This window comes from Venturia canescens, chromosome 1 (assembly GCF_019457755.1).
Source record: "Venturia canescens isolate UGA chromosome 1, ASM1945775v1, whole genome shotgun sequence".
NCBI classification, from domain to species: Eukaryota; Metazoa; Arthropoda; class Insecta; order Hymenoptera; family Ichneumonidae; genus Venturia; species Venturia canescens.
This window is the reverse complement of record NC_057421.1, coordinates 28,461,924-28,488,518: the sequence shown is the minus strand read 5'-3', so window position 1 is coordinate 28,488,518 and position 26,595 is coordinate 28,461,924. Positions and strand designations below refer to the sequence as shown.

The window sequence follows — 26,595 nt, the reverse complement described above, 5'->3', positions numbered from 1 at the left end:
CCTGTGCATATTTCTGTATGAAATGTGTTTCAAATTTATCAAATGAATTTTAATATATTTCTTCATTTATCAGTATCCGTGTGGCTGTGCTTGTAACAAGTTGAACTATTTTTTTATACACGGATTATTGTTTAGTTTTGCCTGTAATAGTTCCATGTAAATCTATAATAATTTCAGTATAAACGTTACGTCCTCAAAACACTGTTGACCGATTTGAGTAGTCGGTATTTGCAGTTGTAGGTACACTCTTGAAATTTATATAAAAATGTAACAAAACTTTATACACAATACAATAGTATGGAAACTGAATTTTCGTTAGAATATAACTACATCACAAAGGGTGCAGGTGCGACAATGAAAAAAATGTGAATTAAAAAAAAACAGTATACGGAGAAAATATAGTAGGTGAGTTCTCGGAACGTAACTTCAAGTGAACTCGTCGTGAAACTCAACCAAATTTCTCGGTAACAGTTAAGTTTCGATGGACTGCGAGGTATTACCCGACGATCGTTGAACTCTGGAGAGATTGATTTCTTCCATATGTTGTCTATTTTCGTTGTTTTTATGAGTGAGCAGCTTTGCTGCAGCACATTCATCGTGTCAGTGTTAGATTTGCCATCAAGTTGAAAGGAGAGAAAAGGAAGAAGCGACAGACAAGGAGGAAAGAAAGAAACCAGGGATGAATTATAAGTGGGTGCATGGTAAAGTCACATCTGTGTTTAGTGGTCCGTAAAAAGAGTTGTAATCTGAAACTGTGGAAAAGCACCTGCCTGGTAAAGAACGCCAAGGTCCTATCATGAAAAATATAAATATATGCCCACTAACACAATGGTGTGATGTTGCATAGAATATTCTAGAGTGGTAAACATGGTGGGGTGTGAAAACAATACAGTTAGTACATCCCACGGTATGGCATAAAGCCATTTTGTCATTCTCATAAATGTCACCGAAACGAGGTCACGTACCAATGGCATATCGCAAACTTTTCATCGACCGATAGACAAAATGTGTTTTTTCCCATCAGCGGTTCGTGCGTTGTCTCATTTTTCGTTACGTAGCCGCTGATCCTAGGCCTTGATCTTTATCATTGATCTTACGAAACAATACGAAAAACAATCGTGTTTTTACAATGGAGAGACAGCGGATCGTGAAAAAACTATGAAAATTGGATCAGAAGATTTGAAGGTTATTTTCAGCAAACGGTTTTATGAATGATGTAGTTGGACTCCTAAATCTCATGTTACTGATACAGACTTGAAGTCTCTTTCGAAACCTCGACCAACCTGGAAATAGCATCATAAAATCAGGTCATCTCACATGGTTTTTTCGGTCCTGTTGAATGTGCCTTTCACTTCTTGTATTCTTTTCACCCTTAACTTGACTGTGATATCTTATGAAAAACACTGAATGTCACAACTCACTTTCTATTGTTTTTCTGTCTCTTCGACTTACTTTTCTCAAGCTTTATCCAACGTTGCAAAGTTCATACATACACAGAAACACGTATGCACGTACACTTATGTATACATTCATTCTATCTCAACCTGCATAGTGTCCGCAAGAACTCAGTGGGGCTCAAGAAAATCTTAGATATGTGACCTTTTAAACGAGAGCTCGTTCCCGAGAGTCGAAGCTCGTCGTTTCTCACGCCAGTAGAGAGTGCCCACGCATGTAGTTGCACAGACTCTCAGCCTTCGGTACAACGTACACCATGTGTTGTTGTACACACAGAGATTGATGGAGCCGTTGCACTTGTTGCGTCCACCAACCTTACCAATATATTTCAGCAATGAGTTTTGTTCTAGATGTTCTAACTTTCTTCTACATTTATTCATAAAATAGTTTATTAGTTAGCTTCCTGCTTTGCCTTCAAATCTATTGAATTCATAGAAAAAAAAAAAAAAAAAAACATTACAGTTACGACATGAATATCCAGTTAAAAAAAAAAATTCACAGAATAAATGGAGAACGACAACAATTAGAGATCAGTTCAATGATTTTCATCAAACTTATCTCATGAATTGATAAACAGAGGATGATAGTCAGACAAACTATTCCATGCTCCGTGAATCACTTCCCATTGAAAATCAAATGTTATCCTTTATGCCTTTAAACAGTACTGTGATGAAATATGAGACGGTATACTACAATGCTAAAGATTCTTGGCGTCCTAACATTCTCTCTTCCAACAGAAATTTGGCCTCATTGACCTTTTTGTTCGCAATCAATTCTAGCACTGGACCGTGCAGCTTCGTATTTTGAAAGGAACACAGAAATAGAAGTAGACTGCGATACAATGCTCAAATTTCTGTGAAGATTGGATAGTCATTGGAAAACAGTGCAACGTTGGTCAATAGAGAATTCTCCTCCGCGATCCCGACCCCAGAATCTGCTTGTTGTATGTCTGTTTCAGGTGGTTGCCTATACATACAAATTAAACCATGCCCACGACTCACATACCAAACAACTGGTATGCATGTGTGTCATGTTTTGGTCATGCATGCTCGAATAGTCTCGGACTTGGAGGATTCATCTGCAATTCGTGGACTCACTCGTATTGTTATATCCAACGCACTCCGTGGTATCGTACATATGCTTGAAGGTTGCGTCCCAGACATTTTATTTCGAATAATGTGGCCCAAATTATCATTGATGTTTTTTACTTTTGAGGAAATGAATTCTTGTAGTTATACTTTAAATTCCATAATTATGGCCAACGAGTATACTTATCGTTTTGACTATAAAATTTCAAGCATAACATTCTCGTCTTTCGTGCATCAACATAGCGGTTCGAATCATAAACACTTGCGAATTTTTCTGCCTTTTTCACAAGTTATAAAAGGAAAAAAGGTTGCTGCTGCTTTTTTTATCTATCAATCTGAGCGAAAACAACAATGATCCGCCGAAGTTTCATGGCAAGAATCACACATAAGCTTACAGTTCACAATGTTATCATTTTCCGTGTACATGGGCAATACATCAGCATAGAAATTATGTTTCAGAACTGTCACCTGCCTCTGTAGAAGTAGAACAATACGCGAAGCGTTGATCGTCTCATGGATGAAATGATATATCGTGACGATGGCAAGTGCCGTCACAGACGTACTCATTGCTGACATGTGCAAAGCCTGGGATGAGAGTTCACGATTGCATATATGGATATCTGTATATGTATATGATGCGAATGCAGGCAGATCTATGGAACAGTAAAGTGGAGGAAATAACCGGCGTGACTATCTGGACTGGCACGAAGTGAAGTATGTCCCGGTATATGAGCTGCGCCAACTCCACTCAGTACATAGAGTACAAGTATGCGTATATACCTTCAACGAACCTCAACCATTTCCTGGCTCTTGGAGTAGACTAGCTCGCGACTGTACGTATACATGTATACATGAATACATGTATATATGAGAGTGTGCAAAACACGCTCGACCATGCATAAGAGGAACTTTCACTGAACATTATTAGATACGCGAAGGAATGCGGCTACCGTAACGCGCGTTCAACTCTTCTGTGTGCGAGCATACGTAAATACGTATGGATAGGCACTCACAAGCCTATCATTGGGCACACGAGAACCTTCTCAGGTACCTGGATATTGCATAATCGATTTTCTATATCCACGTGGGTGATACACTTGCATCATTTCTAAAGCAAACACAATCTGAGTTTTTAGATTTGTGCAAATGACTTTAATCAGCAATCACAAAATGATGGATGAAGCATCTGAATCATTTTTAACAGACGAGAAAGTGGATGGAAGCAGAAGCACATTTCAATGAGTCCTGACATCGCCCATAAGCGTCTTGTTAGGGGTTTCGATATTACAAACGAAGTCTATCGAAACCATTGATGAAGCTTGATCAAATGACACTTAAAAACGTGACCGTTGAGCAAGTTCACAGAGTAATCAAATGCGATGGCGTCTACTGAAAACATATCAATCGTTTATCCATCCTTGCAGTAATGAGAAAAAACATAAGCGATTTTTAATGGAAACTGGAGTAACTTGATTTCCAATTTCGTAGAATCGCAGCGTCACACGGTGTGAAAATGAGAACAGATAGCAGATGAGTACAAACCGACGGAAATCTTCCAATATCTGTAATTGGAAGGGCGAAACGATCACGATAATCATTTCATAAAGATCGTCTATAACACGCCGCACATGATGCATTGTACGCATGAACAGCACATGCAGATTAAGCCGGACAGAACAAACAGTTCGAGATTAACGCATCATATGAGATGAGTACAATTCACATTCGCAGTATGTAATTATATTTCCGTTTGAATAATGAGATTGGCTGGTTATTTTTGCCATTCGCAGTAAAGTGCACTACTTGATTGTCAATCAAGCCTCGAACTATTAAGTCACATACGACATGACGCATTTAGCTTTGTTCTGTTGGGTATATAAATTGACTATATTCATATTTGCAGTACATATCATGAATCGTTCTCGCAATGTCCTTTGGCTGGTTCACCTCTTCGCTCATAACAACGCACATTCATAAATTGGATCCAGCACGGCTTTTGTTGCAATAATTGCATATTATATGTGTATAAACAATTTTCGCGCACCAACTAACGAAGATGACATAGTCAAAGTCATATGCCAAAATAATTTGAGCATTCTGGTAATGGACCTTGTCCTTAAAAAGATTCGGACTACGTAATGCCGAAATGGCAATTACATGGGGTCCATTGAAAAAACAAAGTCCTCCAATAATCTGAAAAAACATGATGAAAAATAAAATATGGTCGTTTAAAAAGCTGCAACGACAGTCTACTAACTTGTTATGTTTTCTAGTCGGTGTTTTCGTCCCTTCCTCTCTAGAGAAATCGTCGATGCGTTATGTGTGTAGATTTAACTGATGTCGTAGTATAATATATACTTATCAGTGATAGGAATCACAACGTAGAGAAAGACGAATGTGCTCTGAGTCGCACGGGACCCAAGAGACCCTGCTCGATACATAGGTGAGTCGTCTTGCGTCACGATCCTGACATATCGCGTTTAGATGATCGTCCAGGCTATATACTTTCCTCTTTACTACTGTACCTCAGACCACTTCAGCAGCTTCCAAGGCTACCGAGAATTCTGCTCTCCTGCCCGTTTAAGTAAGAAGAAATATAGCGAGAAAAAGGCCTCTATATTCCTTCGTGGATACGTACAAGTGATGAACGCACTCTCATCTCTTATATACTTGCAACAGCGGAGGCACAAGCGACTCGTGCCGCTTCACACAGGTAGTCGGCTTTCGAGAATCAGGAAAGAGATAACTCCATACTTCAGCTGGAAAATACTTATACTTCATGGTAAGCAGTGCAGTGATTGGTAGCTAAAACAATATCTGAGCGGTGAAAAAAGTGAAATGCGAAAAAAGAGGGAAGATAAAAAAAGCTGAATGCTACAAAACCCTGGGTTGTAAGCAGGATAAAGACACTGATACCAACTATCATCGTATAATTTTCAAGAAACTCCTGCCAATGTTAGTTAAGATCATCAGAGATGACTTAATTGTCATTAACATTTGGATTGAAGCAATTAATCGGATATTTACCTAATTTACACAACAATCTGCACTGGTAGCATTTGATATTTCCCAAAATGAATAGTAATATTGTTTTAGCTCTACTTCAGTTCCAGAATTCAAGGCAAGATGTTTAACAAACTCAACTGGCTGCCATCGATATATTTGAAGATTTCTGTCAATTCCGGTAGTCGACTACAGCAAAACATGATCCTCAAGCAGACAAATTTTAATTTATATGATATAAATACACTGCCATTCGACGTTCTATAAAGGTTCCAATATCGGAGGCGTTATCTATGAAATGCCAATGACTGTTGGGGTTCGCCCTCGAAGAATGAGAAAATCTATTACTGGACCAGCAGATCTTTCGTTCCTCGATAGCTGTCGTTGAATTGCGCAGTGCACCACCCTCAGTCGAAGGCATCTTGTTATTGCAGTACGATAGTGACGAATGGAGCTGTCCACGTGTCGTGAATTAACGACACCATACGATACGTCATGCGATACTGAGGAATTGAGATTCTTGCAGCCAGGCCTGTTGAGTATCCGCTACCGGACATCGATCAAGGTGTACTTAAAGAGTAATACCGGGCTTTGAATTAATTGATAAGGATGCACCTGACTGCCTCTATTACTCGGTATACATACTCTGGTGTAGAAGGAAGTAAAAACAAGATGCAAGAAATGACTTGGGAGAATTAACATATCTTGAGCTGTGTGGATGAAGTGCTGTTGCTATACGATGCTATATATATGCAAGTCGTTGATGTTCCCCAGACGAATGAGTTGTACTATCAGCGCCAAGTGGTCTGCTCTTGACTTTCCACGCCACGGAAAATAGAAAGAAGAGAAACTCCAACTTGAACACGTGCATCTATATACAAGTTGCGCCCTATTCTGTATAGTTTCTTGAGCGCGAGAATTTGTCGGCGATAAAGATGCTCGAGGATAGCACAAGATGAAAGGGAACTCGGAGTAGCCCGTCTCCTGGACAGAAGCGGCGATCATCCGGCTTTTTCCTCGACTGCGAGCCCAATGATTTCAAGTTGAAACATCATGTGTGGCAAACTTAAAACACCCTGCATTCCACATAATCTATCTTCCTACGCGAATATGCATGAGGTTTACGAGCACGTACATACGTATGCAAATTGCATTCATGCGTATACAGACATAACACGATGTGTAGGTGAAATTGTAAACTAGAGACGAATAGAGCAACTCACATTGGAACTAATATCTTCAGAAAAATTTTACTTGAAACAAAATTACTTTGCCTGTAAGAGAATGCAATGCAATCTAACTTGTGGCCAAAAATCGATTCAAGTATCTGTAAGTAATTTACATCTGCCCTTCCTTAATTAATGCTATAAAATATTCAGAACTGCAATAAATTTAACGTTCTTTAGAAAGCTTTCTGTATGACGTACATGAAGAAATAAAATAGATAGTTAAACTGACATTTTTATCTAACAACAAAGTTCAATACAAGGGAAATACAATTTTCACTTCTCATATTATGAAGTTACGATTTGAAATAAATTGAAAACCATAAACTTTTCTGTAATATTGCTATTAAGATAGTGCAGTATGATTTAATTTTCAAGTATACCCATATTGAGTATCCATTATGAGCAAGATCAAGTTATCAAAGATTAAAAAAGCACCTATTGCCCTTTCACCTTGCTCACACATAATATTATCACCGATAGAAGATTACCATCTCGTATATGTGTCTACCGAAAGAGTTTACTTCAATGAAAACTGCGGCTTTAATCTCTGTAGCTCTTGCTGTGAAACTAATGCCCTTGTACGCCAATGAAGTGTGACGCGGTATACTTAAAGTGTCGTACCGTGTGATTATAGCGCGGTTCTCGTGGTTCTCGTTTCTCTCATCTCGTTCGCCCCTGGACACTCATTGCCCGTGATTAGACTTGTGTTACGAGAGAGAGAGAGAGAGAGAGAGAGAGAGAGAGAGAGAGAGAGAGAGAGAGAGAGAGAGAGAGAGAGTGTATGAGCGAGCAAGCATGCCTGTCGATCACTTGAGCATGCCGCCGTATAACCAAAGAGAACACAACTCAACGTGCAACATCATCAATGTGCATCAGCTATCTTCTAACGACGAAGTTTAACAAAAAGAAATATTTGACGATGACTTGATGTGAAACCCTTCAGGGCAATTACCGAATAAGTTATTCCACACATAGCACGAAGCCTCCAAGCAGGTTTTAACGAAGGCAATGCAGAAGAGATTCCCAAAGAGGCGTTGCTGCTTCTGATGTAAGGCATGTATAAGTTTATACAATCGTAAAAACTACCAATAGCTGCAAACTTCCAATCCGTATTTTTCTTTGGTATATTAATAAATCGTATAAATAACAGAATGCTGAATTGGAAGAACACTTAGAATGCACAATGGGGACATTACCTCAACTGTCGAAAATAGTGTTCGAGGCATGTCGGTGGTTTCGAATCTTAAGGTTTTACACTATATCAACTTGGGACGATCCAAAGTTCCCTGGTGATTCTCGGTGTAAATCACAGAGGGGTTCCACGATCTCAGGCATAATTAGCAATAAGCCGAGTGCCGGTGAAACCCGGCTAGACTGGTGGGCTATGCGGGCCCGACCTCGCTATGTCGAGAAACTCGTTGACCGTGGTTGCTGCTCGCGGGAGCCTTTCTTTTCTCTTTCTTTCCTTTGCATATATATAGCTTCTTTAGTGTCGTAAGTTACGCCTTTGAGTTACGTTGGTCACGACTTCGAGCAGACCCATTGATGATGATGTCGAAGCTCATGCGATGGCGGCCTTCAAGCATATTTTCCACCCAGACGGCTACCTGGTCTAGTGATTTTTTTTTCTAGCCCTAAATTATCCGTCATGCACATATCACTAGGACAAGTTTAAGCCTTCACTCCTATTATGAAGCTCCAACCGGGGCATATTGATTTTTAAAGATGATAAGAATAATTGATGTTATATTGAGCAATGTTCCATGTTAAATATCTTGATCAAGACTTATAAAATTGCACAACGGTGTGGTGTGTTCAATTTGAAAATATGTCAAAATTTCCTAGAGCATAAACGAGACCTTACATGAAAAAAATAGTGATAAATTTTATAATCCATGATTTATGATCATGATCCATTCCATAATGTTAGAAAACATCATTAAACTTTTAAGGAGGAGGATTTTTACGTTGAAATCGATCTTTTTTATACGATTTCGGTGCTTTATATCGATGAATTTTTCAAGTGGAGTGCCAGACCAAATTAGTGGTCGATATTTCGACCACTAGTTTCATTCTCGACTCGATTATAATAGAAGATAATGATTATAACAACAATCATAATGGAAATAACACTAGCAACAATAAATCACGAGTACTGTGTAGTTGATAAGGCTTCAATAATAGTATTCTTAAGATCAATCCAATTGTGATATTTTATTACGTTAGCAAGCAAATAGAGGTTTCTACAAAAAATATAAATCTCGAAGAGCATGGATAACAATCTCAGTTAGACCTAACGATCTGCTAGATTCTCTGTATTTTCCACCTTCATTTCTATTCAATTTCTCAGAAACCTCCCCTTAAAATCTTATTGTGAAAAAAAGTGTTAAGGACCACTCAGAAAATTCCGATCCAATGTCCACCAAGCACATTCAGTATTCAGTATCTTGTGAAACATCTACTCTTTTCTAGCTCAACGTAGGTGAGATAAGAAATGTGTATGCTTAGAGACCTGGAACATACATTCTCCTAGGTGTATGTATCGTTATTGGGTAATGCGAAAAGTCGATTCGATCGAAGCAGCCTTCGTCGTTGTGCGATAAAAAAAAATGGCAGACCTAGTACGGGAAACCATCAAACACACCTTTCCGGCGAAGATCGATTGGGCGGGTTGAAAACCTATATCCAAAGCATTCATACAATGCACAATTTGAGAGCCTCGTAAAAGTTCATGGAATACAAGTAGTCGAAGTAACTATGTCGAGCACAGTGAGCTTGTGCTTGCCAACCTGATTACACTTTCTTTTTGCTTCATCTTGATCGAAATATTATTCAACGCGATCAGTTCTCGCATGCAATGCGATCGTTGAGTCTATAGAGGAGCCAAGATAGACGTATAGCTATCAGCAAGAAAAGAACTTAAAGACACTGAAAGTATAGATTTCAGAGTAAAGGCGAGAATGAAATTACAGACGGCATGAAAAATAATAGTATGAAGAAAAAAAAAGGGAAAAAGGAGCACTTTAGCCGATCCCATGGCAATTTGACTAGCATCTTTGGCTTCGACTGGCAGAAGAGAACGAGCTCATCTAAAAACGGTACCTCGAAACGCATACTCTTCCTCCTCTCGTAATCAGCTTCGATGTCTTTTGGTTTTTACATGATTCACAAACATCAAAAACGTCGGACTATTCCCAAATCAGAACACTTATGTCTTTGTTTTTTTATTTCTCACATCCCTGACACATTCTTCATGACTGATGCGAAACATGAATATTATCGAATTTTCTGCACAAGGTAATGTGAACCGAAGCATGTTCATCCCCGAGATTTTCTCCTTTTTTATCTATTCGTAGATCAATTATTACTTGCCGCATCATTAGAGTAAATTAGCGGTAAACCAACCGTTTCCGATATACGAGATTTTCATTTGCAGCTTCGATCAAAAATAGCAATGCGCAATGAAACCCACGGGAATCATCAATACCGATTGCTTTATTGATTTCATTGATAATTTTATACCAAATTTGATAAAAACTGTTTGTCTTACTTTTATGACACCGCAATAGTAGCAGAAATGACTCATTTTCTTCACATACCTGAAAACAGAAAATTATTTTACGTCAAATCTTAGGTATGGAAAGAAGTAATAAAATAGGGCGATTAACGGTTCTTCTCGAATTTTAATATTTACCAATCCTACCCTCAGCTATGATCTCTCTCTCTCTCTCTCCCCAGCTCTAGCTTTTTTTCTTCCGCTCTACTTTTATCTCCTTTTGCAATGTTAACACAAATAAAGAGACGTCTTTGCAACGCGTATACCAGTGGTTTTAAAAGGAAAGAGCATCATCCCGCCACAAATATACGGTACGCCCAGCCCAGGAAACTGGTTATCATGGATTCTCAAAAGCCACAAAATCCTACTTACTTGATCTCTTTTGAGACTATGTGCGAGATTACTCAGTATATCGTACAGGGATAAACCTTCAATAGAATTTTGCGGGTCAAACGGCTACTTCGCTGATGTGTGTATTTAACGCTCGTAGACACCTGAGAGAGGTATACTCGTATAAACAACGACCGGCAGTGCTTCGTAGAGTAGTAAACATTATAGCATATACCACTCGATAAAATCTGAAGTGCAAGTAGAGCCCGCCGTTGATTCGTGTCCAAGCACCGTTCATTGAGAGGAAAGAGGGCGTGCACTCTCACTGAAATTTTCTTCACTGATTTAACTTTTGCCCATAGAAATACAAGTATTGCACTGTACTTTACTGAAATTACAACAGAGGAGTGCTTTCCTCGAGCTTAGGGGTTAATTTTGGTGAGTCTAAGAAAAAACAAACGAGCTTATTTGTATCTCTTTGCTGAAAAGTAGGTTACCCTTATCATGTGTCAATTTTTTAATATTAAGTACCGAAGCAGTAAGCATTCTCGGCGCAGAGAATTTCACACGATTTTTGCAACGAACTTTTCTGTAGTTAGTTAATTTAGTAAGGCCGTTTCCGAGTGCAATGTAACCGAAACTCGGCCTTCATTAACATTCTTGATCACAAATATGTCTTACGACTATCATTAAATAATGTTTGATGAATGGTATAAGTCCGTGGGTACAAAGGCCGCTCATGAACAAACCCAGCCTCGCTCGAAGCCTTTCTATGTACACTTGTGTTTTTACGCGATGAAAACCGAATTGCTTCATCTCCTATTATGTGTAAATAAATTTCACTATGGTCTGGAGTAAAAATCGGTGGGGGAATAAACTATGATTACATTTTGGCAAAAGTAACCGACAATGTGGAACTCAATTCGATCTACTACGTTTTTCTATGAAAATTCGTAAAACAACGAGCAATGCTTCCCACTTATACAGTATTGATTTTCGAAAAGTACTAATTCTCGAATCAAGTCTTCTAATTAATCAACAACGTCGATAACGTGACTGAATCAGTCGTCGTTCTTGCTTTTTTTTTAAATGAGGGTTAACGTAGTTGAAACATCATGTAAATTGAAAAAGTACACGGTATATCCTTTATTCTACAGACAAACTGATTTTGGAAACATGTAAAGGTTATTAATAAAAAATACAGTAGACCAATTAAGTTATCGGCATTATATTTTAAATATCCATTTTGGTCAACAATGAAATTTCGATTTTTTCGTTCGAACCGCTCAAGCTCACACTACTCTTTTCCCGTGAAAGGCTTCCGTACAAACAAAGTTTCCTTATACAAAAAAACTTTCCTTAGCTTTCATGCGACTCTGCAACTTTTAACATAATAACCCTAGAAAAAAATCGTAACAGAACGTTTCTGATTATTCGAAACTGTAGGTATCTTGCAAATAATGCAGTTTCAGCGAGTGTTACTCGAGTCATGACTGATTTTTTCAAAGGCGTACACGATTTTGTAGAATTTTTGATTTCAGAAAAAGTTCCATATTTTGGGCACACAAAGAATTTAATACACCACTTAAATAGCGATAAATGAAGACATCGATGCCAGCTCTTGAAAACGCTATTATGACACTATCCCAAAATGATGGGATAATGTCATAATATCTCTCGATGACTGCACCATCGAGGAAAGTGGGATACCTAAGTCCACATAGCAACTGTATCCAGGTTTTGAAACTATCAATGACCACAATATGTATGTAGCGTGGTTTATTTCATAAAACTCATTAATCTCAGAGACGGTTACGACAATGAGTTTTCAGATAGATTTTCGTCATGCGTCATTCCACTGCCGCAGTATTCGACGAGCTTTGTGGTTTGTTGAATGAAAAGTAAAAAAGAAAAACAACCGTACTCGCTTATTGCGACGCTAAAGGACTTTGCATGGATAACGAAATGCAAAACTATTTGGGAGTTAGTGGACGGTTCATTCCTATGTTTCTGCATGATGTTTACACGTCGGATGTCACATTACTTCACAAACCACAACGTTTTGCGGTATGGCAAACCTATTACGAGAGCGATAACATACTGTCTTCGACGCAATAACTGTTCGATATAAATTAGTGAATTCATTAAAAAGAGAATATCGTAACATAAAACAAAAGCACGTCGTTCGAATTCTTGTTTTTCCCTTCTCTCGTAATCATGAAATTTAGGTAGGTACGTTATTGATGACTATGAAAACAGAATAAAATTGGAGTAAAATAGAAAATAAAAAGTCTGACTGGGGCTTTTAAAGATAAAATTTGTTATAACAGCGCGTAATGTGAATTTTCAACGGGGAAACCCCATCCTCGAATTGACAGATTAGGTTTTTTCACATTTTTCATTCACTAGTTTCATGATTTACTGAACTGAAATCGGGCAAACAGGATTGAGGTGAAATTCGCTGTGTTAAAGAGTAATTATTTCCGTGTTACAGCTTTTTTCATTACGGAGTAATACTTCTTTTTAAGTACGTAAAATCAATCTTTCACGCACTATTTTTTCAAAATGATTGACAGATTAATTTATGAGCGACACGTCCGGACGCTAGATAGAGCGGGAGAAAAAGAATGAAAGAACGCGCAGGGTTTCGACTACGAATCGAAGATGAATACTCAAAGCACGTAAGTGATGAATCGACGAGAAAGGCGGCCCGGCACGATCACGCTTTGCGGCGACGACTACGACGTGACCAACAAAAGCGGTTGCAGTCTTATGTCAGTTTCTCTGAGCATCGAGAATGCCACTATAGGCGAGGCACAAATACATAACTAGCATAAAAAATGATTCTAGACAAAGCTCTTCCATCGTGTACATATGAGCAATATTCACAATTTGCGAACATGCTGGGCACATATGTATGATCGGAAAAGTCAGTATCCACTATGTAAAAAACTGCGTGAGCATGAGAATCATGTGCTCTTTACGTTGCACATGACGTTGCCACATGAACATTCGATTTCCCAATACCTTAATGCGTCTGGCGGTACGGGCAATTTGCGGTAAATCACTCTCTTCCACTGTCGAGCCCTTCCAGTCGACTTTCCTCCTCTTCAATGTCGGCACTGGTTTTTTCCTCTCTGCGCAAGTGTTCCACTCAAGCATAAGAATTTCACACATACGATGCTTGGGTGGAACAGGAGCAACGTTAGACGTGAAGCTAAGTTGAAATACTTTCCTTATGCAACATGTGCAGTCCGAGTAACAGCAGTGCGCATAGAACTGCCAATTAAAAACGAGAAGCGAACTAACCAGGGAACGATTCTCTACATCACGAGATACTATTTGATACGATGGAAAGATGTTACTGACAGCCACGTGCAGTTAATTATTTGATAAAATTTTCCTACTATCAACAGTTTTATTCTCATTTTCGTTCGAGAATCACATTCACCCAGGACAAACTTGATTCTCTCTTGATCCCTTGCTACCCAAAACGTTAACAAAGAGAAAACAGCTGGCAAAGAAATCATTTTCCTAGATCGTTGTCGAGGAGTGGCATTTGCCAATATTGGTGGTCGTTGACGTACGGTAGAATGCAAGTAGAAGCCAAAGGTATAAGCTACCAAGCAAGACGCGTGCCCTAACATCGCCTCGAGCTTTTCATTCTTGTGTAAGAAAAGCATTACTTCGGCGCACATAAGGTCCGTCGTATAATCTCAAACCACAGCACAGCCACGCCCGCTCGATACGTTATCATCGTTATATCTGTTGTAGACTAGTGAATATATGGTATGTGGATCGTGAATTTTCACTATATAAATATATAGACGTTGAATACTGCTGAAAAGTGCTCAAATGTTCTCTGTTTTTATTCAGGTACAGAGAAACGCGATGACGACGATGAGATTATTTCTTGTGAATTAATTCCTCGGGCTTATCGAAAAGAACTTGAGTGCCGGCATGCTCGTTCACCAAGCGATTCTAATTACATGATTCGATATTACCACAGCTCCCGCTAGTCTCTGCGACGCTTACTCGTTTTATTTGCATTCTTAAGAGTGCGTACATAGCCGATCGTACATAGAAGGCGATCGCCTTCACTCGGTAATCTATACGGTATTGCACTACGTATGACCGAAAGTAAAAACTTCTAGTATGCACAGCTATTCGGGGCAATTAATGCATAGCGGAGTATTTTTTATATCTCAACTTACCCGAGCTTCACAATATCGGAGAGCATTCCTCGTCCAGGAGACTCATATCCGAACTATGAATTTGCGATCTAATCCGACATTGTGACTCCCCATGTTACTGGTATAAAAGAAACTGACTTACTAATTTTAGGATGTTTCGGCATCACGATTTGATGATTGGATGTGAGAATTTTTATTTTTTTATGCGGTAAATAAAACTTTTTCATTGACTCACATTGAAATTCAATGTGAGAATTCTAGATCAAGTGTGTGATAGTGATCGTCATTTTGTTGTGCTCTATAAGTAAGATTGGAATGTTCGTATGAGTATTTATTTTGTTTGCAGTGATGCTCCATTCTCTAGATGTATAATGTATATGCGTGTATGCGTACCCCAATATAAACGTGTATGTGTATGTATAAATTAACACAGGCGCTTTCGTGCCGTGTACGGACGTCACGCTCGCTTGATCTGCATAAACCCTCGGAGAGGTCCGTTAGATCGAAAGTAGCGGGTGGTGAACAGCCGTAAGAGAGTTTGGGCCGTTACCGATGAGGCGCATGGTGCAGAACACGGGGAAGAGGGCGAACGAAGAGAGCAGATAAACTGGGAGGTCGAGCATTGCTCTGCCAAACGTGAATCTATACATTTATCTATAGATATACTGTTTGTATTCAATGCCCATACGAAAGAATATCCTTGTGAAAGCAGAACTCGTGGACGTAGAGAAGTGAAGAGAAAAGGAGGGTCAAAAATGCTGCATCGCGTGCTCCCGTGCTGCGAGGTAAAAACACATAGTCCACTTACCACCAGTGAAGAAAATTCATGTATAGCGTACAATGGTCTCGTGTATTATCTCGCCTGAGGAATCGATAAGCATGTTCTAAAGCTTTGCTCCGTTTATTTTCACCCAATCCTAACAGCCACAAAACATAGTTAATCATTGAATTAATTCTCCTCATTATTGCATTACCGATTTCTAGTACAATTCCAGCGATCATTGTGCGATTTTTGCAAGCAATTTACTCAATCGTTGAAAGATTATACAATACAACAGATCGCTATTTTCTACCCAATAACAGTAATTTGGTCAGAACGTATTGACATGAGGAAAAACAAAAAGATTCAATGATCAATTCTTTTTATAAGAAATTTGGACCTCCAGAAACGTACCTTTGAATTCGAGCAAAAATATAAAAAACTTTTTTAACCGTCAAAAACCATCGTGCAAATGCGATTTTTTTTCGTATACTGGAATTCATCAGGGAATGCTTCGTACAGAATTCGTGCTCCATGTAACATCCTATAGAAAATAGTTACCATGAAAAATCATGGACGTCGTTAATGTAAAGGGAGACCGGAAATGGGCAATGATTATCCATTCGGTCTTCTCTGTCAGTCATCGATTATTTATCAACGTATTCCTTGAAAGTTCATCTATCACCCATAAGAATCAATTCTTAGAGGGTCTAGAAACTCGACATGTCTAGACTTATATACACGAAAAGTTTTTAAAGTTTGAAAAAGTTTCAGAGTTGTTTTTTTATACCACTGGGCTGGCACAGCAGATATTAACGAATTTAATCAACGGAATTTTAGAAGGATGTCCTTCAGTTTTATTCCGTTAATCTTGAATTTTCTTTTTACGAGTGTCTTATAACCCAGAGTACGTTGTTTCCAAAACGACTTTTTTCCCTTCCCAGTCGGATTGTGTTCTCAAGAGAAATTTTTTCTAAGTGTTTCTCTGACTAACATCGTGAACTCGGCAACTTGAGCTTTAGATTTTTTTTTTTTAAAGTTTATTGTAAAGAGAACTTTTGTTCGTAATTAAAAGATAACAATGCAAGTTCGTAGGGAACCAGATATTACCTGTATGTGTATATTGAAGGCAGAAATGAGATATTTCTGTCTATCGTGATCGGAATTCTCTATTTTGATTTTCGTGATTCGTTTCATTTCCTGTCACTTTTTTAATCCCCTAATTTTTATTTTCCCCTACCAAAAAAAAAACGGATCAAATTCATAGATCGCATTGAATTTATTTTTTATTTCTTATAAAAATCTGGATTTTGTAGAAATCTTCTCGATATCGCTAGAATCAGCTTTTGTCACCATTTGAAGTATCGATCGAGTATGCTCGAATAACACGTATAAAAGTATTCGGGAAATGAAAAAATCTCGCAAACATTCAAATCGATTCAAAGTGAACATGTACATTTTATAAAGAAAATTTACATCATGAAAGCAATACTCGATGCTATCTCGTAAGGCGAGAGATTTGGTGACGTCATCACCTACACTTGAGAAGATGCCTAAGGACACATCGCCTCGTTCAGGGAGTACAATGGGGCCCTATGTCCAAGGGCAAGGGATTTGGCGAGAAGGGTTGGGGCAGATTTGGACGAGACGTGGAGTAGAATACGCCATCTCACTACACCCCTCTAATAGCACTGTGCAATAGTTCTGTTAATAGAATAAAGTCAGAAACTTAACCAATTAGCTTGTCCAAGATTTCTTACATCCAATGATATTTTAAACACAAAGATATGAAGAGATTCGCTAGAGTCTCGGGATAGGTACATTGACAGCCCTGTTGTCTGCTGGCCCGAGGCCTTCGCCAAGACTATATTTTCTCTGAATAAAACAATTCGCTGTAGTGGGAGTAAAATTGACATGTCATTTTGTTCAATTTTCTGTTTAATAAAAAAAAATAATTTGAGTAACGCCGTGAAATACGAAAATGGTTATCTTTCAAATAAAATCTAAGTCGCCTACACGAAACATGGCGTTGCGGTTCTATCGCTGAATAGAGCTCCTTGCTTATTTCAACCTGACCATAATCTAATTCCATCAGACTCACCAGCGCCACGTTACAGAAAAGGTGCATCGAATATTGTATTCTGAAGTCTCGGTGAGCTCGTGGTGGTATCAAGATACATAACAGTACCTGACGGATTCTCGAGTTTTCTGTCGGAGGCAATATCAACAAAGTATCGCACAACGCGTATTACACGTAGATACACAGAGCGCTCGCACCCCCGCTAACACGCGCGCAGTTCCGCCGTTTCCTAGCACATTTTCAGCGACGACTGCTGAGCTTGGGGAATACACGTGATGTGCACGTAAGCTGCCTTAGCTTACGTGCTAGAGTTACCTGTGTACAGACAACTACCGCGTACTCATATAGCTCGTATTCCCTTCTCGGTCTCCCCGTACTCTCCGGAGATCTTCTCATAAATCATGCCACGTACAATGGACGTCAGGCGACGGTACCGTCTTCTCTCCTTCTCTTCTCCGACCCCCAATACCGTCCTTGAACCCAGCCGTAAGGGCTAGGCTTGCATACTGGGATTTAAGGCACATATCACGCGCAGAGATATACACGGCAAAAGTGAGGGGACAATATTGACAGCATACATGGTACAAGTGCAATGGGGTTTTGTGCTTCAGGGAGATCACGGAGTTCCTTTACATTTGGGAAATGCAATATGGCACAATTCCATTCCACCGTGGATCGGAGGCTCTTCTCGATTCAAAAATTGGAAAGTCCGGGACGAGAGTTTTCGTAATCGAATTGGCGGACACCCCACGGCTTGCGAAGGAAAGAAGGAGAAAGCAAGGGTAACGAGAACGATATGAAGGTATATACATGTTCGCCGGGTGAGTCGAATGGAGCGACCTCGGAAGAGATAAGTTCCAGGCTATTTAGTCAGAACACCCGGAGGAGGAAGGATCATGGTACTAATCGATAACCACTATTGATCTCTCTTTCTCGTGAACCTCTTTCGCTCATTCTCGAGGAGTTTCTGATATTGCTCTCCAAGGATTGATTTCCTATAAAGCACGATTTTGTTCAAACCAACTGTTTCTATTTTTATGAGTGTCAGAAGGAAGGTAAAAGGGTCACAAAACACGAAAAATTTTCAGTATTCATTATTTCAATTATCATTCAACTCTATGTTTGGAGGCACACGGGCGTGCGCACATACATCTGCACACAAACAGCTAAAAAGAATGCTTTCAAGACTTTGGAAATTTTTACTATTTTTTTTTAAATTCCATGATATTTGAAAAACAATTGATTTTTTTTCTTTTTGTTCTAAAAAAGCGAGAAAGCTGATTTGATGTATATTATTACTCGGAATGGATGAATAATTTTCAACGAAAAACTTTTTAACGACGAGTATTTTCCTCAAGTATGATCCAATCAATCCGCTTAGCTTAGCAAATTGTTAGACGTCTCCTGTATTTCGAAAAGCGAGAAAATCTCATCAAAATTTCAGCGAGACTTTTGCCGAAAACTCACCAAGTTCATCGAATTTATCAACTTCTCAGCTCTACATCATTTATAATCGGTGTAGACGGTGGAATCGTTAATCACCTGCTATGATTTCTTAATACAACGACATTGAAAAAAAAATTCTTCTGTCGTGCATCCAGTGCGCTTGTGTAATTTTGCACAATGCCCTATATTTCAGTCAGTTAATAGTAATCGATTTAACTTGCGTCGAACTATGTATTATCTATCTCGATTGCACATATATGACTGGCGTCGTTGTAGTAAACCCTCTAGGGAATTTTTACCTGGCTGAATAAGGGACGCACAGGGAGTGCGTGTAAACCCATGCATTAGAAAATTTTTATCATTAAATACCAACCGATTATACTGTTTAATCGCATCTCGTGTTTCCAGATCTAATAGTTTGAAAACAATTTACCGGTGGGAGATATAATCAATAAACGGTAGGCAAACATTGTTCATAGCCAATCAATTAGAGGTACCTTAACGTTAATCATGATTTGGCATTTTTCTTATCAGAGTTATGCCTGAAAATAATATGACAATTTGACTTTTTGTATTGTGCATTCTATCATTTGAACATACAATTTTTCAACCCTTTTCAAAATGCGTTTGACTTCAGATACCTGTCGATATTCATTCGTACTGTATATACAATCGACAAAGCTGGTGGAGCGTGATTTTTGTTTGTTATGGCAAATAAAACGATGGTACGTAGCTCACGTGAGAGGTAACGACAGGTGGAAGATTGCAGTAGATACGTAGTGACAGCGTAGCGAGATGTTGGGAATATTTTTTATACGAAATAGATACGGTTGGTATGGTGGATGATTTTCACATACGTCCGAGTATGATACGTGCAGAAAGATTTTTACGCCATGTACACGTACAAGTATACATTCATATCTGTATGTGTCGATATATGGAATAACTTGATGAATACAAATGTAAATTGGGCGAGAGTCGAAAGAAATACTAAAACTATGGTACGAGAGTACGATGCGTAAGGATGTTTTTGTGTGCGATGACGGTTGACCTTTCAAATTTCATATATATTTTTCAGAACAGTTCACAAAATAACAGTGACCATGAGGCAGCTGGATGAGGCGATACCAAGGGAGGCTGCGCCTCTGCCTAATTCAGAGCATACTCGGTGAATGACGTGAACTCAAAACTCATCGCACGATATGTAGATATTTGTTTTGCATCCTATACGTGTACATACATATGTCTCCTTTCCAAGTGTTATTGCTGTGTTAAATTCCGCGAGCTATGTAGGTCACCTGCCATTGTTCTAGGGTTGAGCTCCTGTCTTACGACATCCTCGTCAAATGTTTATCCAAGAAGGCGAAAAAATTGCCTCGTACAAAGTTTGGACAGCCGCTTCATTCCGTGCTGACTACTTCAGGTGTCATGGCTCAGATGTTTCGGTATGAACGTAATGAGAAATGTCGTCGCTATAAAAATCGTAATGAGAAGAACTTTCTAACGTTGACGTTTTTTCAGTAGAAGGTCAGCTTTTCATTTCACTTTAATTTCTGTCAACGTTCCGGCACACGTAATTTTTTTTCAATATCATACATTTCCATCTTCTGTGCGAATAGAGACGATTATGAGATAGTTGATTCATCAGAAATGAGAAGTAACCGATTGTGTATTTGAACAATGAACGATAAAAAGTGGTCGCCCGTGAGAGCTTAGTTCGTGGATTATCTGTTCAATTAATTCCCGAGGAAACGGCTCAGAAGAGAATACAAACATATACCAATGAAATTTCTGGAACCGGTCCCTCGTGTCTCTCTCCCACTTTGCTTTATCCGCTCTGTATGGATCCTTCTTCGTCTCTTCTCCTTGTGTCTACCCATCTCGTACGTTCAGACGATATATTGAAGCTGAGCTTAATTGAATAACGTGATATAATACGCCGGTAATTAAATCATAACACGCTCGGCGCTCAATCGGATACGAGGCCGCTCTCGGGCACTTTAGCTGATGAACACTCTATGAACATTGCGCGTGCGTGAATACATTATATCGCGCTATATACATATATATAATATCTATACAGAAATACGGTTACAAGATATGTGACTGCACTGTCATACGTACTACGCATTTCCATTGATAGGATCTTGCAAGACTAGAGGCATTCGCATCCATCACAAATTCAGCTTTTTTTTTTAGTTTTACGTCGCTGCTTCTTCTGGACACTCTAAAAAAGCTGCCCCGATCTTACTTGGACGTGTTAACATCGATGTACCTTCATCTTTCGAGTGTAACACGCCATCATAAAGCAACCGTTATCGAAATGCATAGCGAAAATAGAAATTTTCATGACTCCCATTTAAACGATGACGAGCTTAGGAGAACACGACGTCTTTCCTAAACATCACCAGAAGCATCAGGATGCTGTTTGCAAATTTTACAGTCGCTCCATCTTTCGCAATAGACTTCCTACTCATGCACCATAGCACTAGCATGACATATCTTATATACCACTATAGTTTCCTGGATTCGAACATGGTATCTCACATAACATAGCATCCCTATTTGAAAGTACCATAACCCACACCCATATCTACCTCATCCAAGCACTCAACTACATATATGTATGTTATAAGCAGTATAATGTAGATGCGCGTAAAACCATATCTATATGATGAGTGCAAAGCCTAATTTACATATAACTATATGTGTTTGGGGTCGTAAATGCTCGTGAGCACGCTATCTGTTTTACGGGTCATGGACGTGGAGTTGAGGAGAGGAGCCGTTTTAACAGCCGCCATGATACCAATCGGAGGTTTTGTAGAGATCGATCTGGCTAGGTCTATCCGCGAGTAGACTGAATATTGGCCTGGGTCGTATAAGCTGCGACATATGGATAGAGTAATTCACAACGGAGAGAAACATCGTTTATAATCCTAATTGTACTTTTCTTTCGGTCTGAAGTCTTTAGAAAATCACTTTCGTATTAGCACGGCGTCAATATCTTTCGAGGGATTTCATAACGAAATTCACGTCGCCAGCTTATTCCGATTTCATCATTCAGATGAGTTAGTTTTATTGCCACATTGCCCGAAGCGGAAAAGAATCGTTCTAATAATATTGTTGGCAAAAAGAAAAGACCAGCATTAGCGATGCCTAAAAATTCAAGATAATCGAGTTCTACAACAAAACCAACTAAAAGACAGAAGCGTTTGATCATATATGTGTTTGGAATATTGAATGGCGCGTGCCACGAAGCGGCGTAGCCGAGTCTTCTATCGGGTACTCGACCGGACGGGAAACTACAGCTCTATCTTCAATCCTTTGACCAACGACGTGGCATACAACGGATACAACTTTCTAATTGAGCCGTTGAGACATCCAGTCACACTGTTTGTTGCGATAAGTTTAAGCTGACTGTCGATACCATTTCGTGGGAGTCGTGGTCAGTATCAATGATTCTGGTTATACCATGGAACGTATGGATTACAAGATTCACAAACGGCCAAGTCACTCGTACTATTCGTTGGAAAACGACCAGAAATGGCAAGACCCTGTCCCCACTGCAAAATACCCTTCGTCATTCGCACTATTCGTGATCATATCTTGAATGTGTAACAAAGGTGTGAACATTATTTTCAAATCATGAAAAATTATTAAAACCAACGCCTTTAGTAGAAATCTTTAATAATGTATTCTGCAATCAGAAGCATTGTAAACTGTAAAATTTGAACACAACAACTTGAATTGTTCGTGAAATGATTGACACGTGAAATGTTTGAATTATTTTCCTGTATATTTTTTAGAATATCTTACCTTGAATTCATGAAAAAACCAAAGTTTTGGAAAAATAAAATTCAAGCTGCGTACAGTTCCGCAGAAACTGAATTCTAATTCTATTCTTTACAGGCCAACGAGAAAAATTTATTTGTTCACCAGGAATGAACCATGTAGCTTTCGATATCGTAGCTCGATGGTTATTTTGCCATGGACATACAATTGTTGAACGAACTCCATTAACAATTATAAGTAGATTGCAAAGTGGCTTGGGTCAATTTGTCTCAGTGTTACATCAATATATCGAAGAAACTCAGGGTCATCGGTGTTAAAATAGCGTTTGATTGTGTTCCGCTACACAATATTTTCTCTATATATGAACCTTCCGCATGTAGTCCGTTAACGTCGTACAAAAGGACAGGCGTGCCAAAGGAAGAACTCGAAGGGGTTCCGTAACTTTGAATTACATTTCTCCGTCATAGGTAGATCTTCATCTTGTAATTAAAGTAATAGCCATCCAACGTAACTTCTTTCAGTCTGATCTATTTCGTCGCTGTCAGATACTTCAAAATCTTATAATTTAGGTCGAGACTCCACTAAGACCGGAGAAATGTTTTCTGGGGCTACCTTGATTCTGCATGGGATTCAGATACTTTCGCAACATGTCAGCAGACCTATTACAAATTCCGGTTCACCTTTCAGTGACATGTCTTGGATTATCATAGAATCTTATGATTTCTATCATGATTAAGGACATTTTGAAATCGTATGGTCATTTGTTGATTGGAATGAGACGACTGTGTATATTGGAAGTGTTATGAGTGGAAACATATTGACGCTAGATAGATGATCAAATGTTAGGTGTCATAGTACACTGTAATCAAATTTGGGAAAATGCTCGAAACCAGGTCAAACTTCAACATTCTACCTTACGATGAATCGAAACGTGGAGTAAACTATGATTAAAACTTGAACCGAAAGAGAACTTAGGCAAGCATCTAGATGACAGTTATCCAGAAGCTGTGCACGTGGTCCAAAACTGTGGGAATAGTATATAGAAGCATCGCCAAACAGCCATGTGCCTTTCGATATGAATCTTGTTACGATAGTTGCTCTAGTTGGAAAACATTTACGGGGAAATCTTAACTCCACTTGGACCTAATTTTCTTTGGACCGAACCCCTAACAGCTACCTCAATCAATTTTAACAAGACTGTCGATAGTCAACGGGTACGAAGTGAAACTTTATGAAGAAGTGGCTAGTAGAGACTATGTTTTAACTGAACTTTAAACCTTTTACCATAAGCTAATAACAAGGTTTTAAGGAAACTGCAAAAGTGAGATATATACGTTCACGAGCATCCAGCAAATTTATTAAGCTCTCTTCAAGTGTAGCGTATGTGCGCGACATCTACATGGCCATGCGATCGCATGGATTATGGGGTTTAATTACAGACATATTTCGTGGCTTGGGCACATGCCGGTGATCGCCACCTCGTATGCGATGTGCGGCGGAATATATACTCCAGTATTGAATGTTGAAGGTACTACAATTATGCATTCGTGAATACCACAAGTATGTATACCCATTAGCACTCCTGTCCTTCCCTGTATACTGATATTGATAGAACCCTTCATCATCAGTTTCCTATACATTCGTATCAGACTGATATGTGCAAGTGAAATTTAATCATCGAGGCACGTAAAACTAGTCTAAATTGGTCATTTTATATAACATTAAAGAGCGTACAATGAAAAACAACGTATTTTAGTTGTCACTGACTGGAAAAAAAAATGGATTTTTTCCCTAGAGTAATAACAAAACGTAGTAAGAAATAATGAATAGCGGTACGAATGTATTTTATATTGATTCAATATTTATCATGATTTTCTCGATAGTTCAATATTAAGCTGACTACCGAGTTTCCTTACAATGTTTATCCCTTAATTTTATTGAAATGCTTCAGACTCTGTTCGGATTTTTCTATAATACACCGACAACTTCAAATTATTTCTATAGTAAGAGTTGTATCAGTTACATCAGTACATCGGTACAACTTGTGAGCTCGTCGTTAATTGCGATCCAAATTTTCGCGGGTATCTTTGGCGCACAGCGCCCAAATGCTAAATTTTAATAAATCATTATCCGCGGAGAAGGGGAATCGCCCTCTCATCGCCGCTTGGGAACACGCGCTCGCTGTCTTCGCTCTGGGACGTCGACTAGGCTGGACAATAAGAGGAACTGTCGAAGAAATCATCAATTAATTGACTGGCCAGTCTCTGAGAATATTCAACCTGACGTCTCTCCCACATCGAAGTCCGCCTTAGTCCCAGGGTAAGAGCCACCGAGGGATTCAAGCGCTAACTAGATAAGTCATTTATATTGTTATAACAAATATTGTCGATTATACGAGCCCTCTGTAAACAACGGTGAGTAAACCCTTTCCGACCATCACAATTGAAAGAGGTACGCTCACCGGATTCTATTTATATGTAAAAGAAATTCTGAATAATACGACAATAACTGTAAAATCTCAGCGTAAATTGACATAAATTCATTTCGAAATCTTACAAACTAGAGAAAAAATATGAGAGCAGGCTGACATATGTTACCATTTGAGGAGAACTAACTTTAAACGTGAGCTGAACCAAAACATTGCGAAATTTATTTTCAGGGTTTTACCGAACTATGCATGTTCTTCTTTTTCCATCGTCTCTTTCCGCCGTTCGTATAGAAATTCCCTTGATAAAAGTGCAACCGTTACCTTCGGAATTTATCGCTTCCATATCGATTATCTATCAGTCATTCCAATACGATCAGAAATGAGTGAAATTTCTACTAGTTGCCGTCCAAAGTGAAAATTAATCATGCAACATTTTTTTTGCTAGCATTTTTTCCTCAATCCGTACGCGGAAAGCATCAAAGACCCATAGGGATGACAAAAGTTATGATTCACGACCACATGGAAATTGTGATTGATCCACGTAATAACGCATTGTTTTTTTTTTTTATTTTTTTTTTTAGTTCTGAGCGCACGAGACCTAGATGGATCGTGAATATTTGACGAGGTAATTGCGGTGTCGTGAGGGCAGCACGTTCGATTCGCATATACCCAGTGCCCTGAAGCGTGATGTGCCAGTGTGTGGGGCAGGTCCGTTTTGACGTGGACCCTGGCAGATATTACATTATCAGTCTCTTGGCTACAAGCCAGGGCACACATGAGGCGCAACATTACAGTATGAGCCGTACAGCAGGAGAGCAGCTTTCTGTATATGAATAGAACGAACGAGAGATAGGCACAGAGAGACGGCAGGTAACGATCATTGATAATCATGTCCGTAAAAGCGAGCGTGGGACGAAGTTGCGCCACGTACTTCGATGGAGGGTGGGCGATAATTTTCTGACTGAATGAGTGGCCAGAAGGAGAAATGCCAAGCACGATTACAGCTTCTAATTAGCATCGTAGTCGAACCGAACTATATACTATTGACATACGTTCGTGCATCTACAACGACTTCGGCTATAGCTACATGCAATCGACGGTTTTCCTGTGGTCTAACCCCCATGTTTAGCACACTCATACTATAAAAAACTATTGGTCTGTCATATTATATATATATATGTGAGAGTGTTAACCAACAAGAATCTCGATAAAGGAAATCAGTCGTGAAAATATAT

The 26,595-nt window shown here is 39.0% G+C and overlaps 1 protein-coding gene and 1 long non-coding RNA gene across 3 annotated transcripts in view; both read right to left on the bottom strand.

Annotated features, from left to right (window-relative positions):
• Nucleotides 1-26,595, bottom strand: part of twin (CCR4-NOT transcription complex subunit 6-like twin) — a 458,979-nt gene that overhangs the window by 318,395 nt on the left and 113,989 nt on the right. The gene's annotated exons all lie outside the window — the stretch shown is intronic.
• LOC122419185 (uncharacterized) overlaps nt 10,238-26,595 on the bottom strand; it is a 95,997-nt gene continuing 79,639 nt past the window's right edge. Inside the window, exon 3 of the long non-coding RNA XR_006262843.1 lies at nt 10,238-10,374. This is a non-coding gene — a long non-coding RNA (uncharacterized lncRNA). The remainder of the gene's footprint in view (nt 10,375-26,595) is intronic.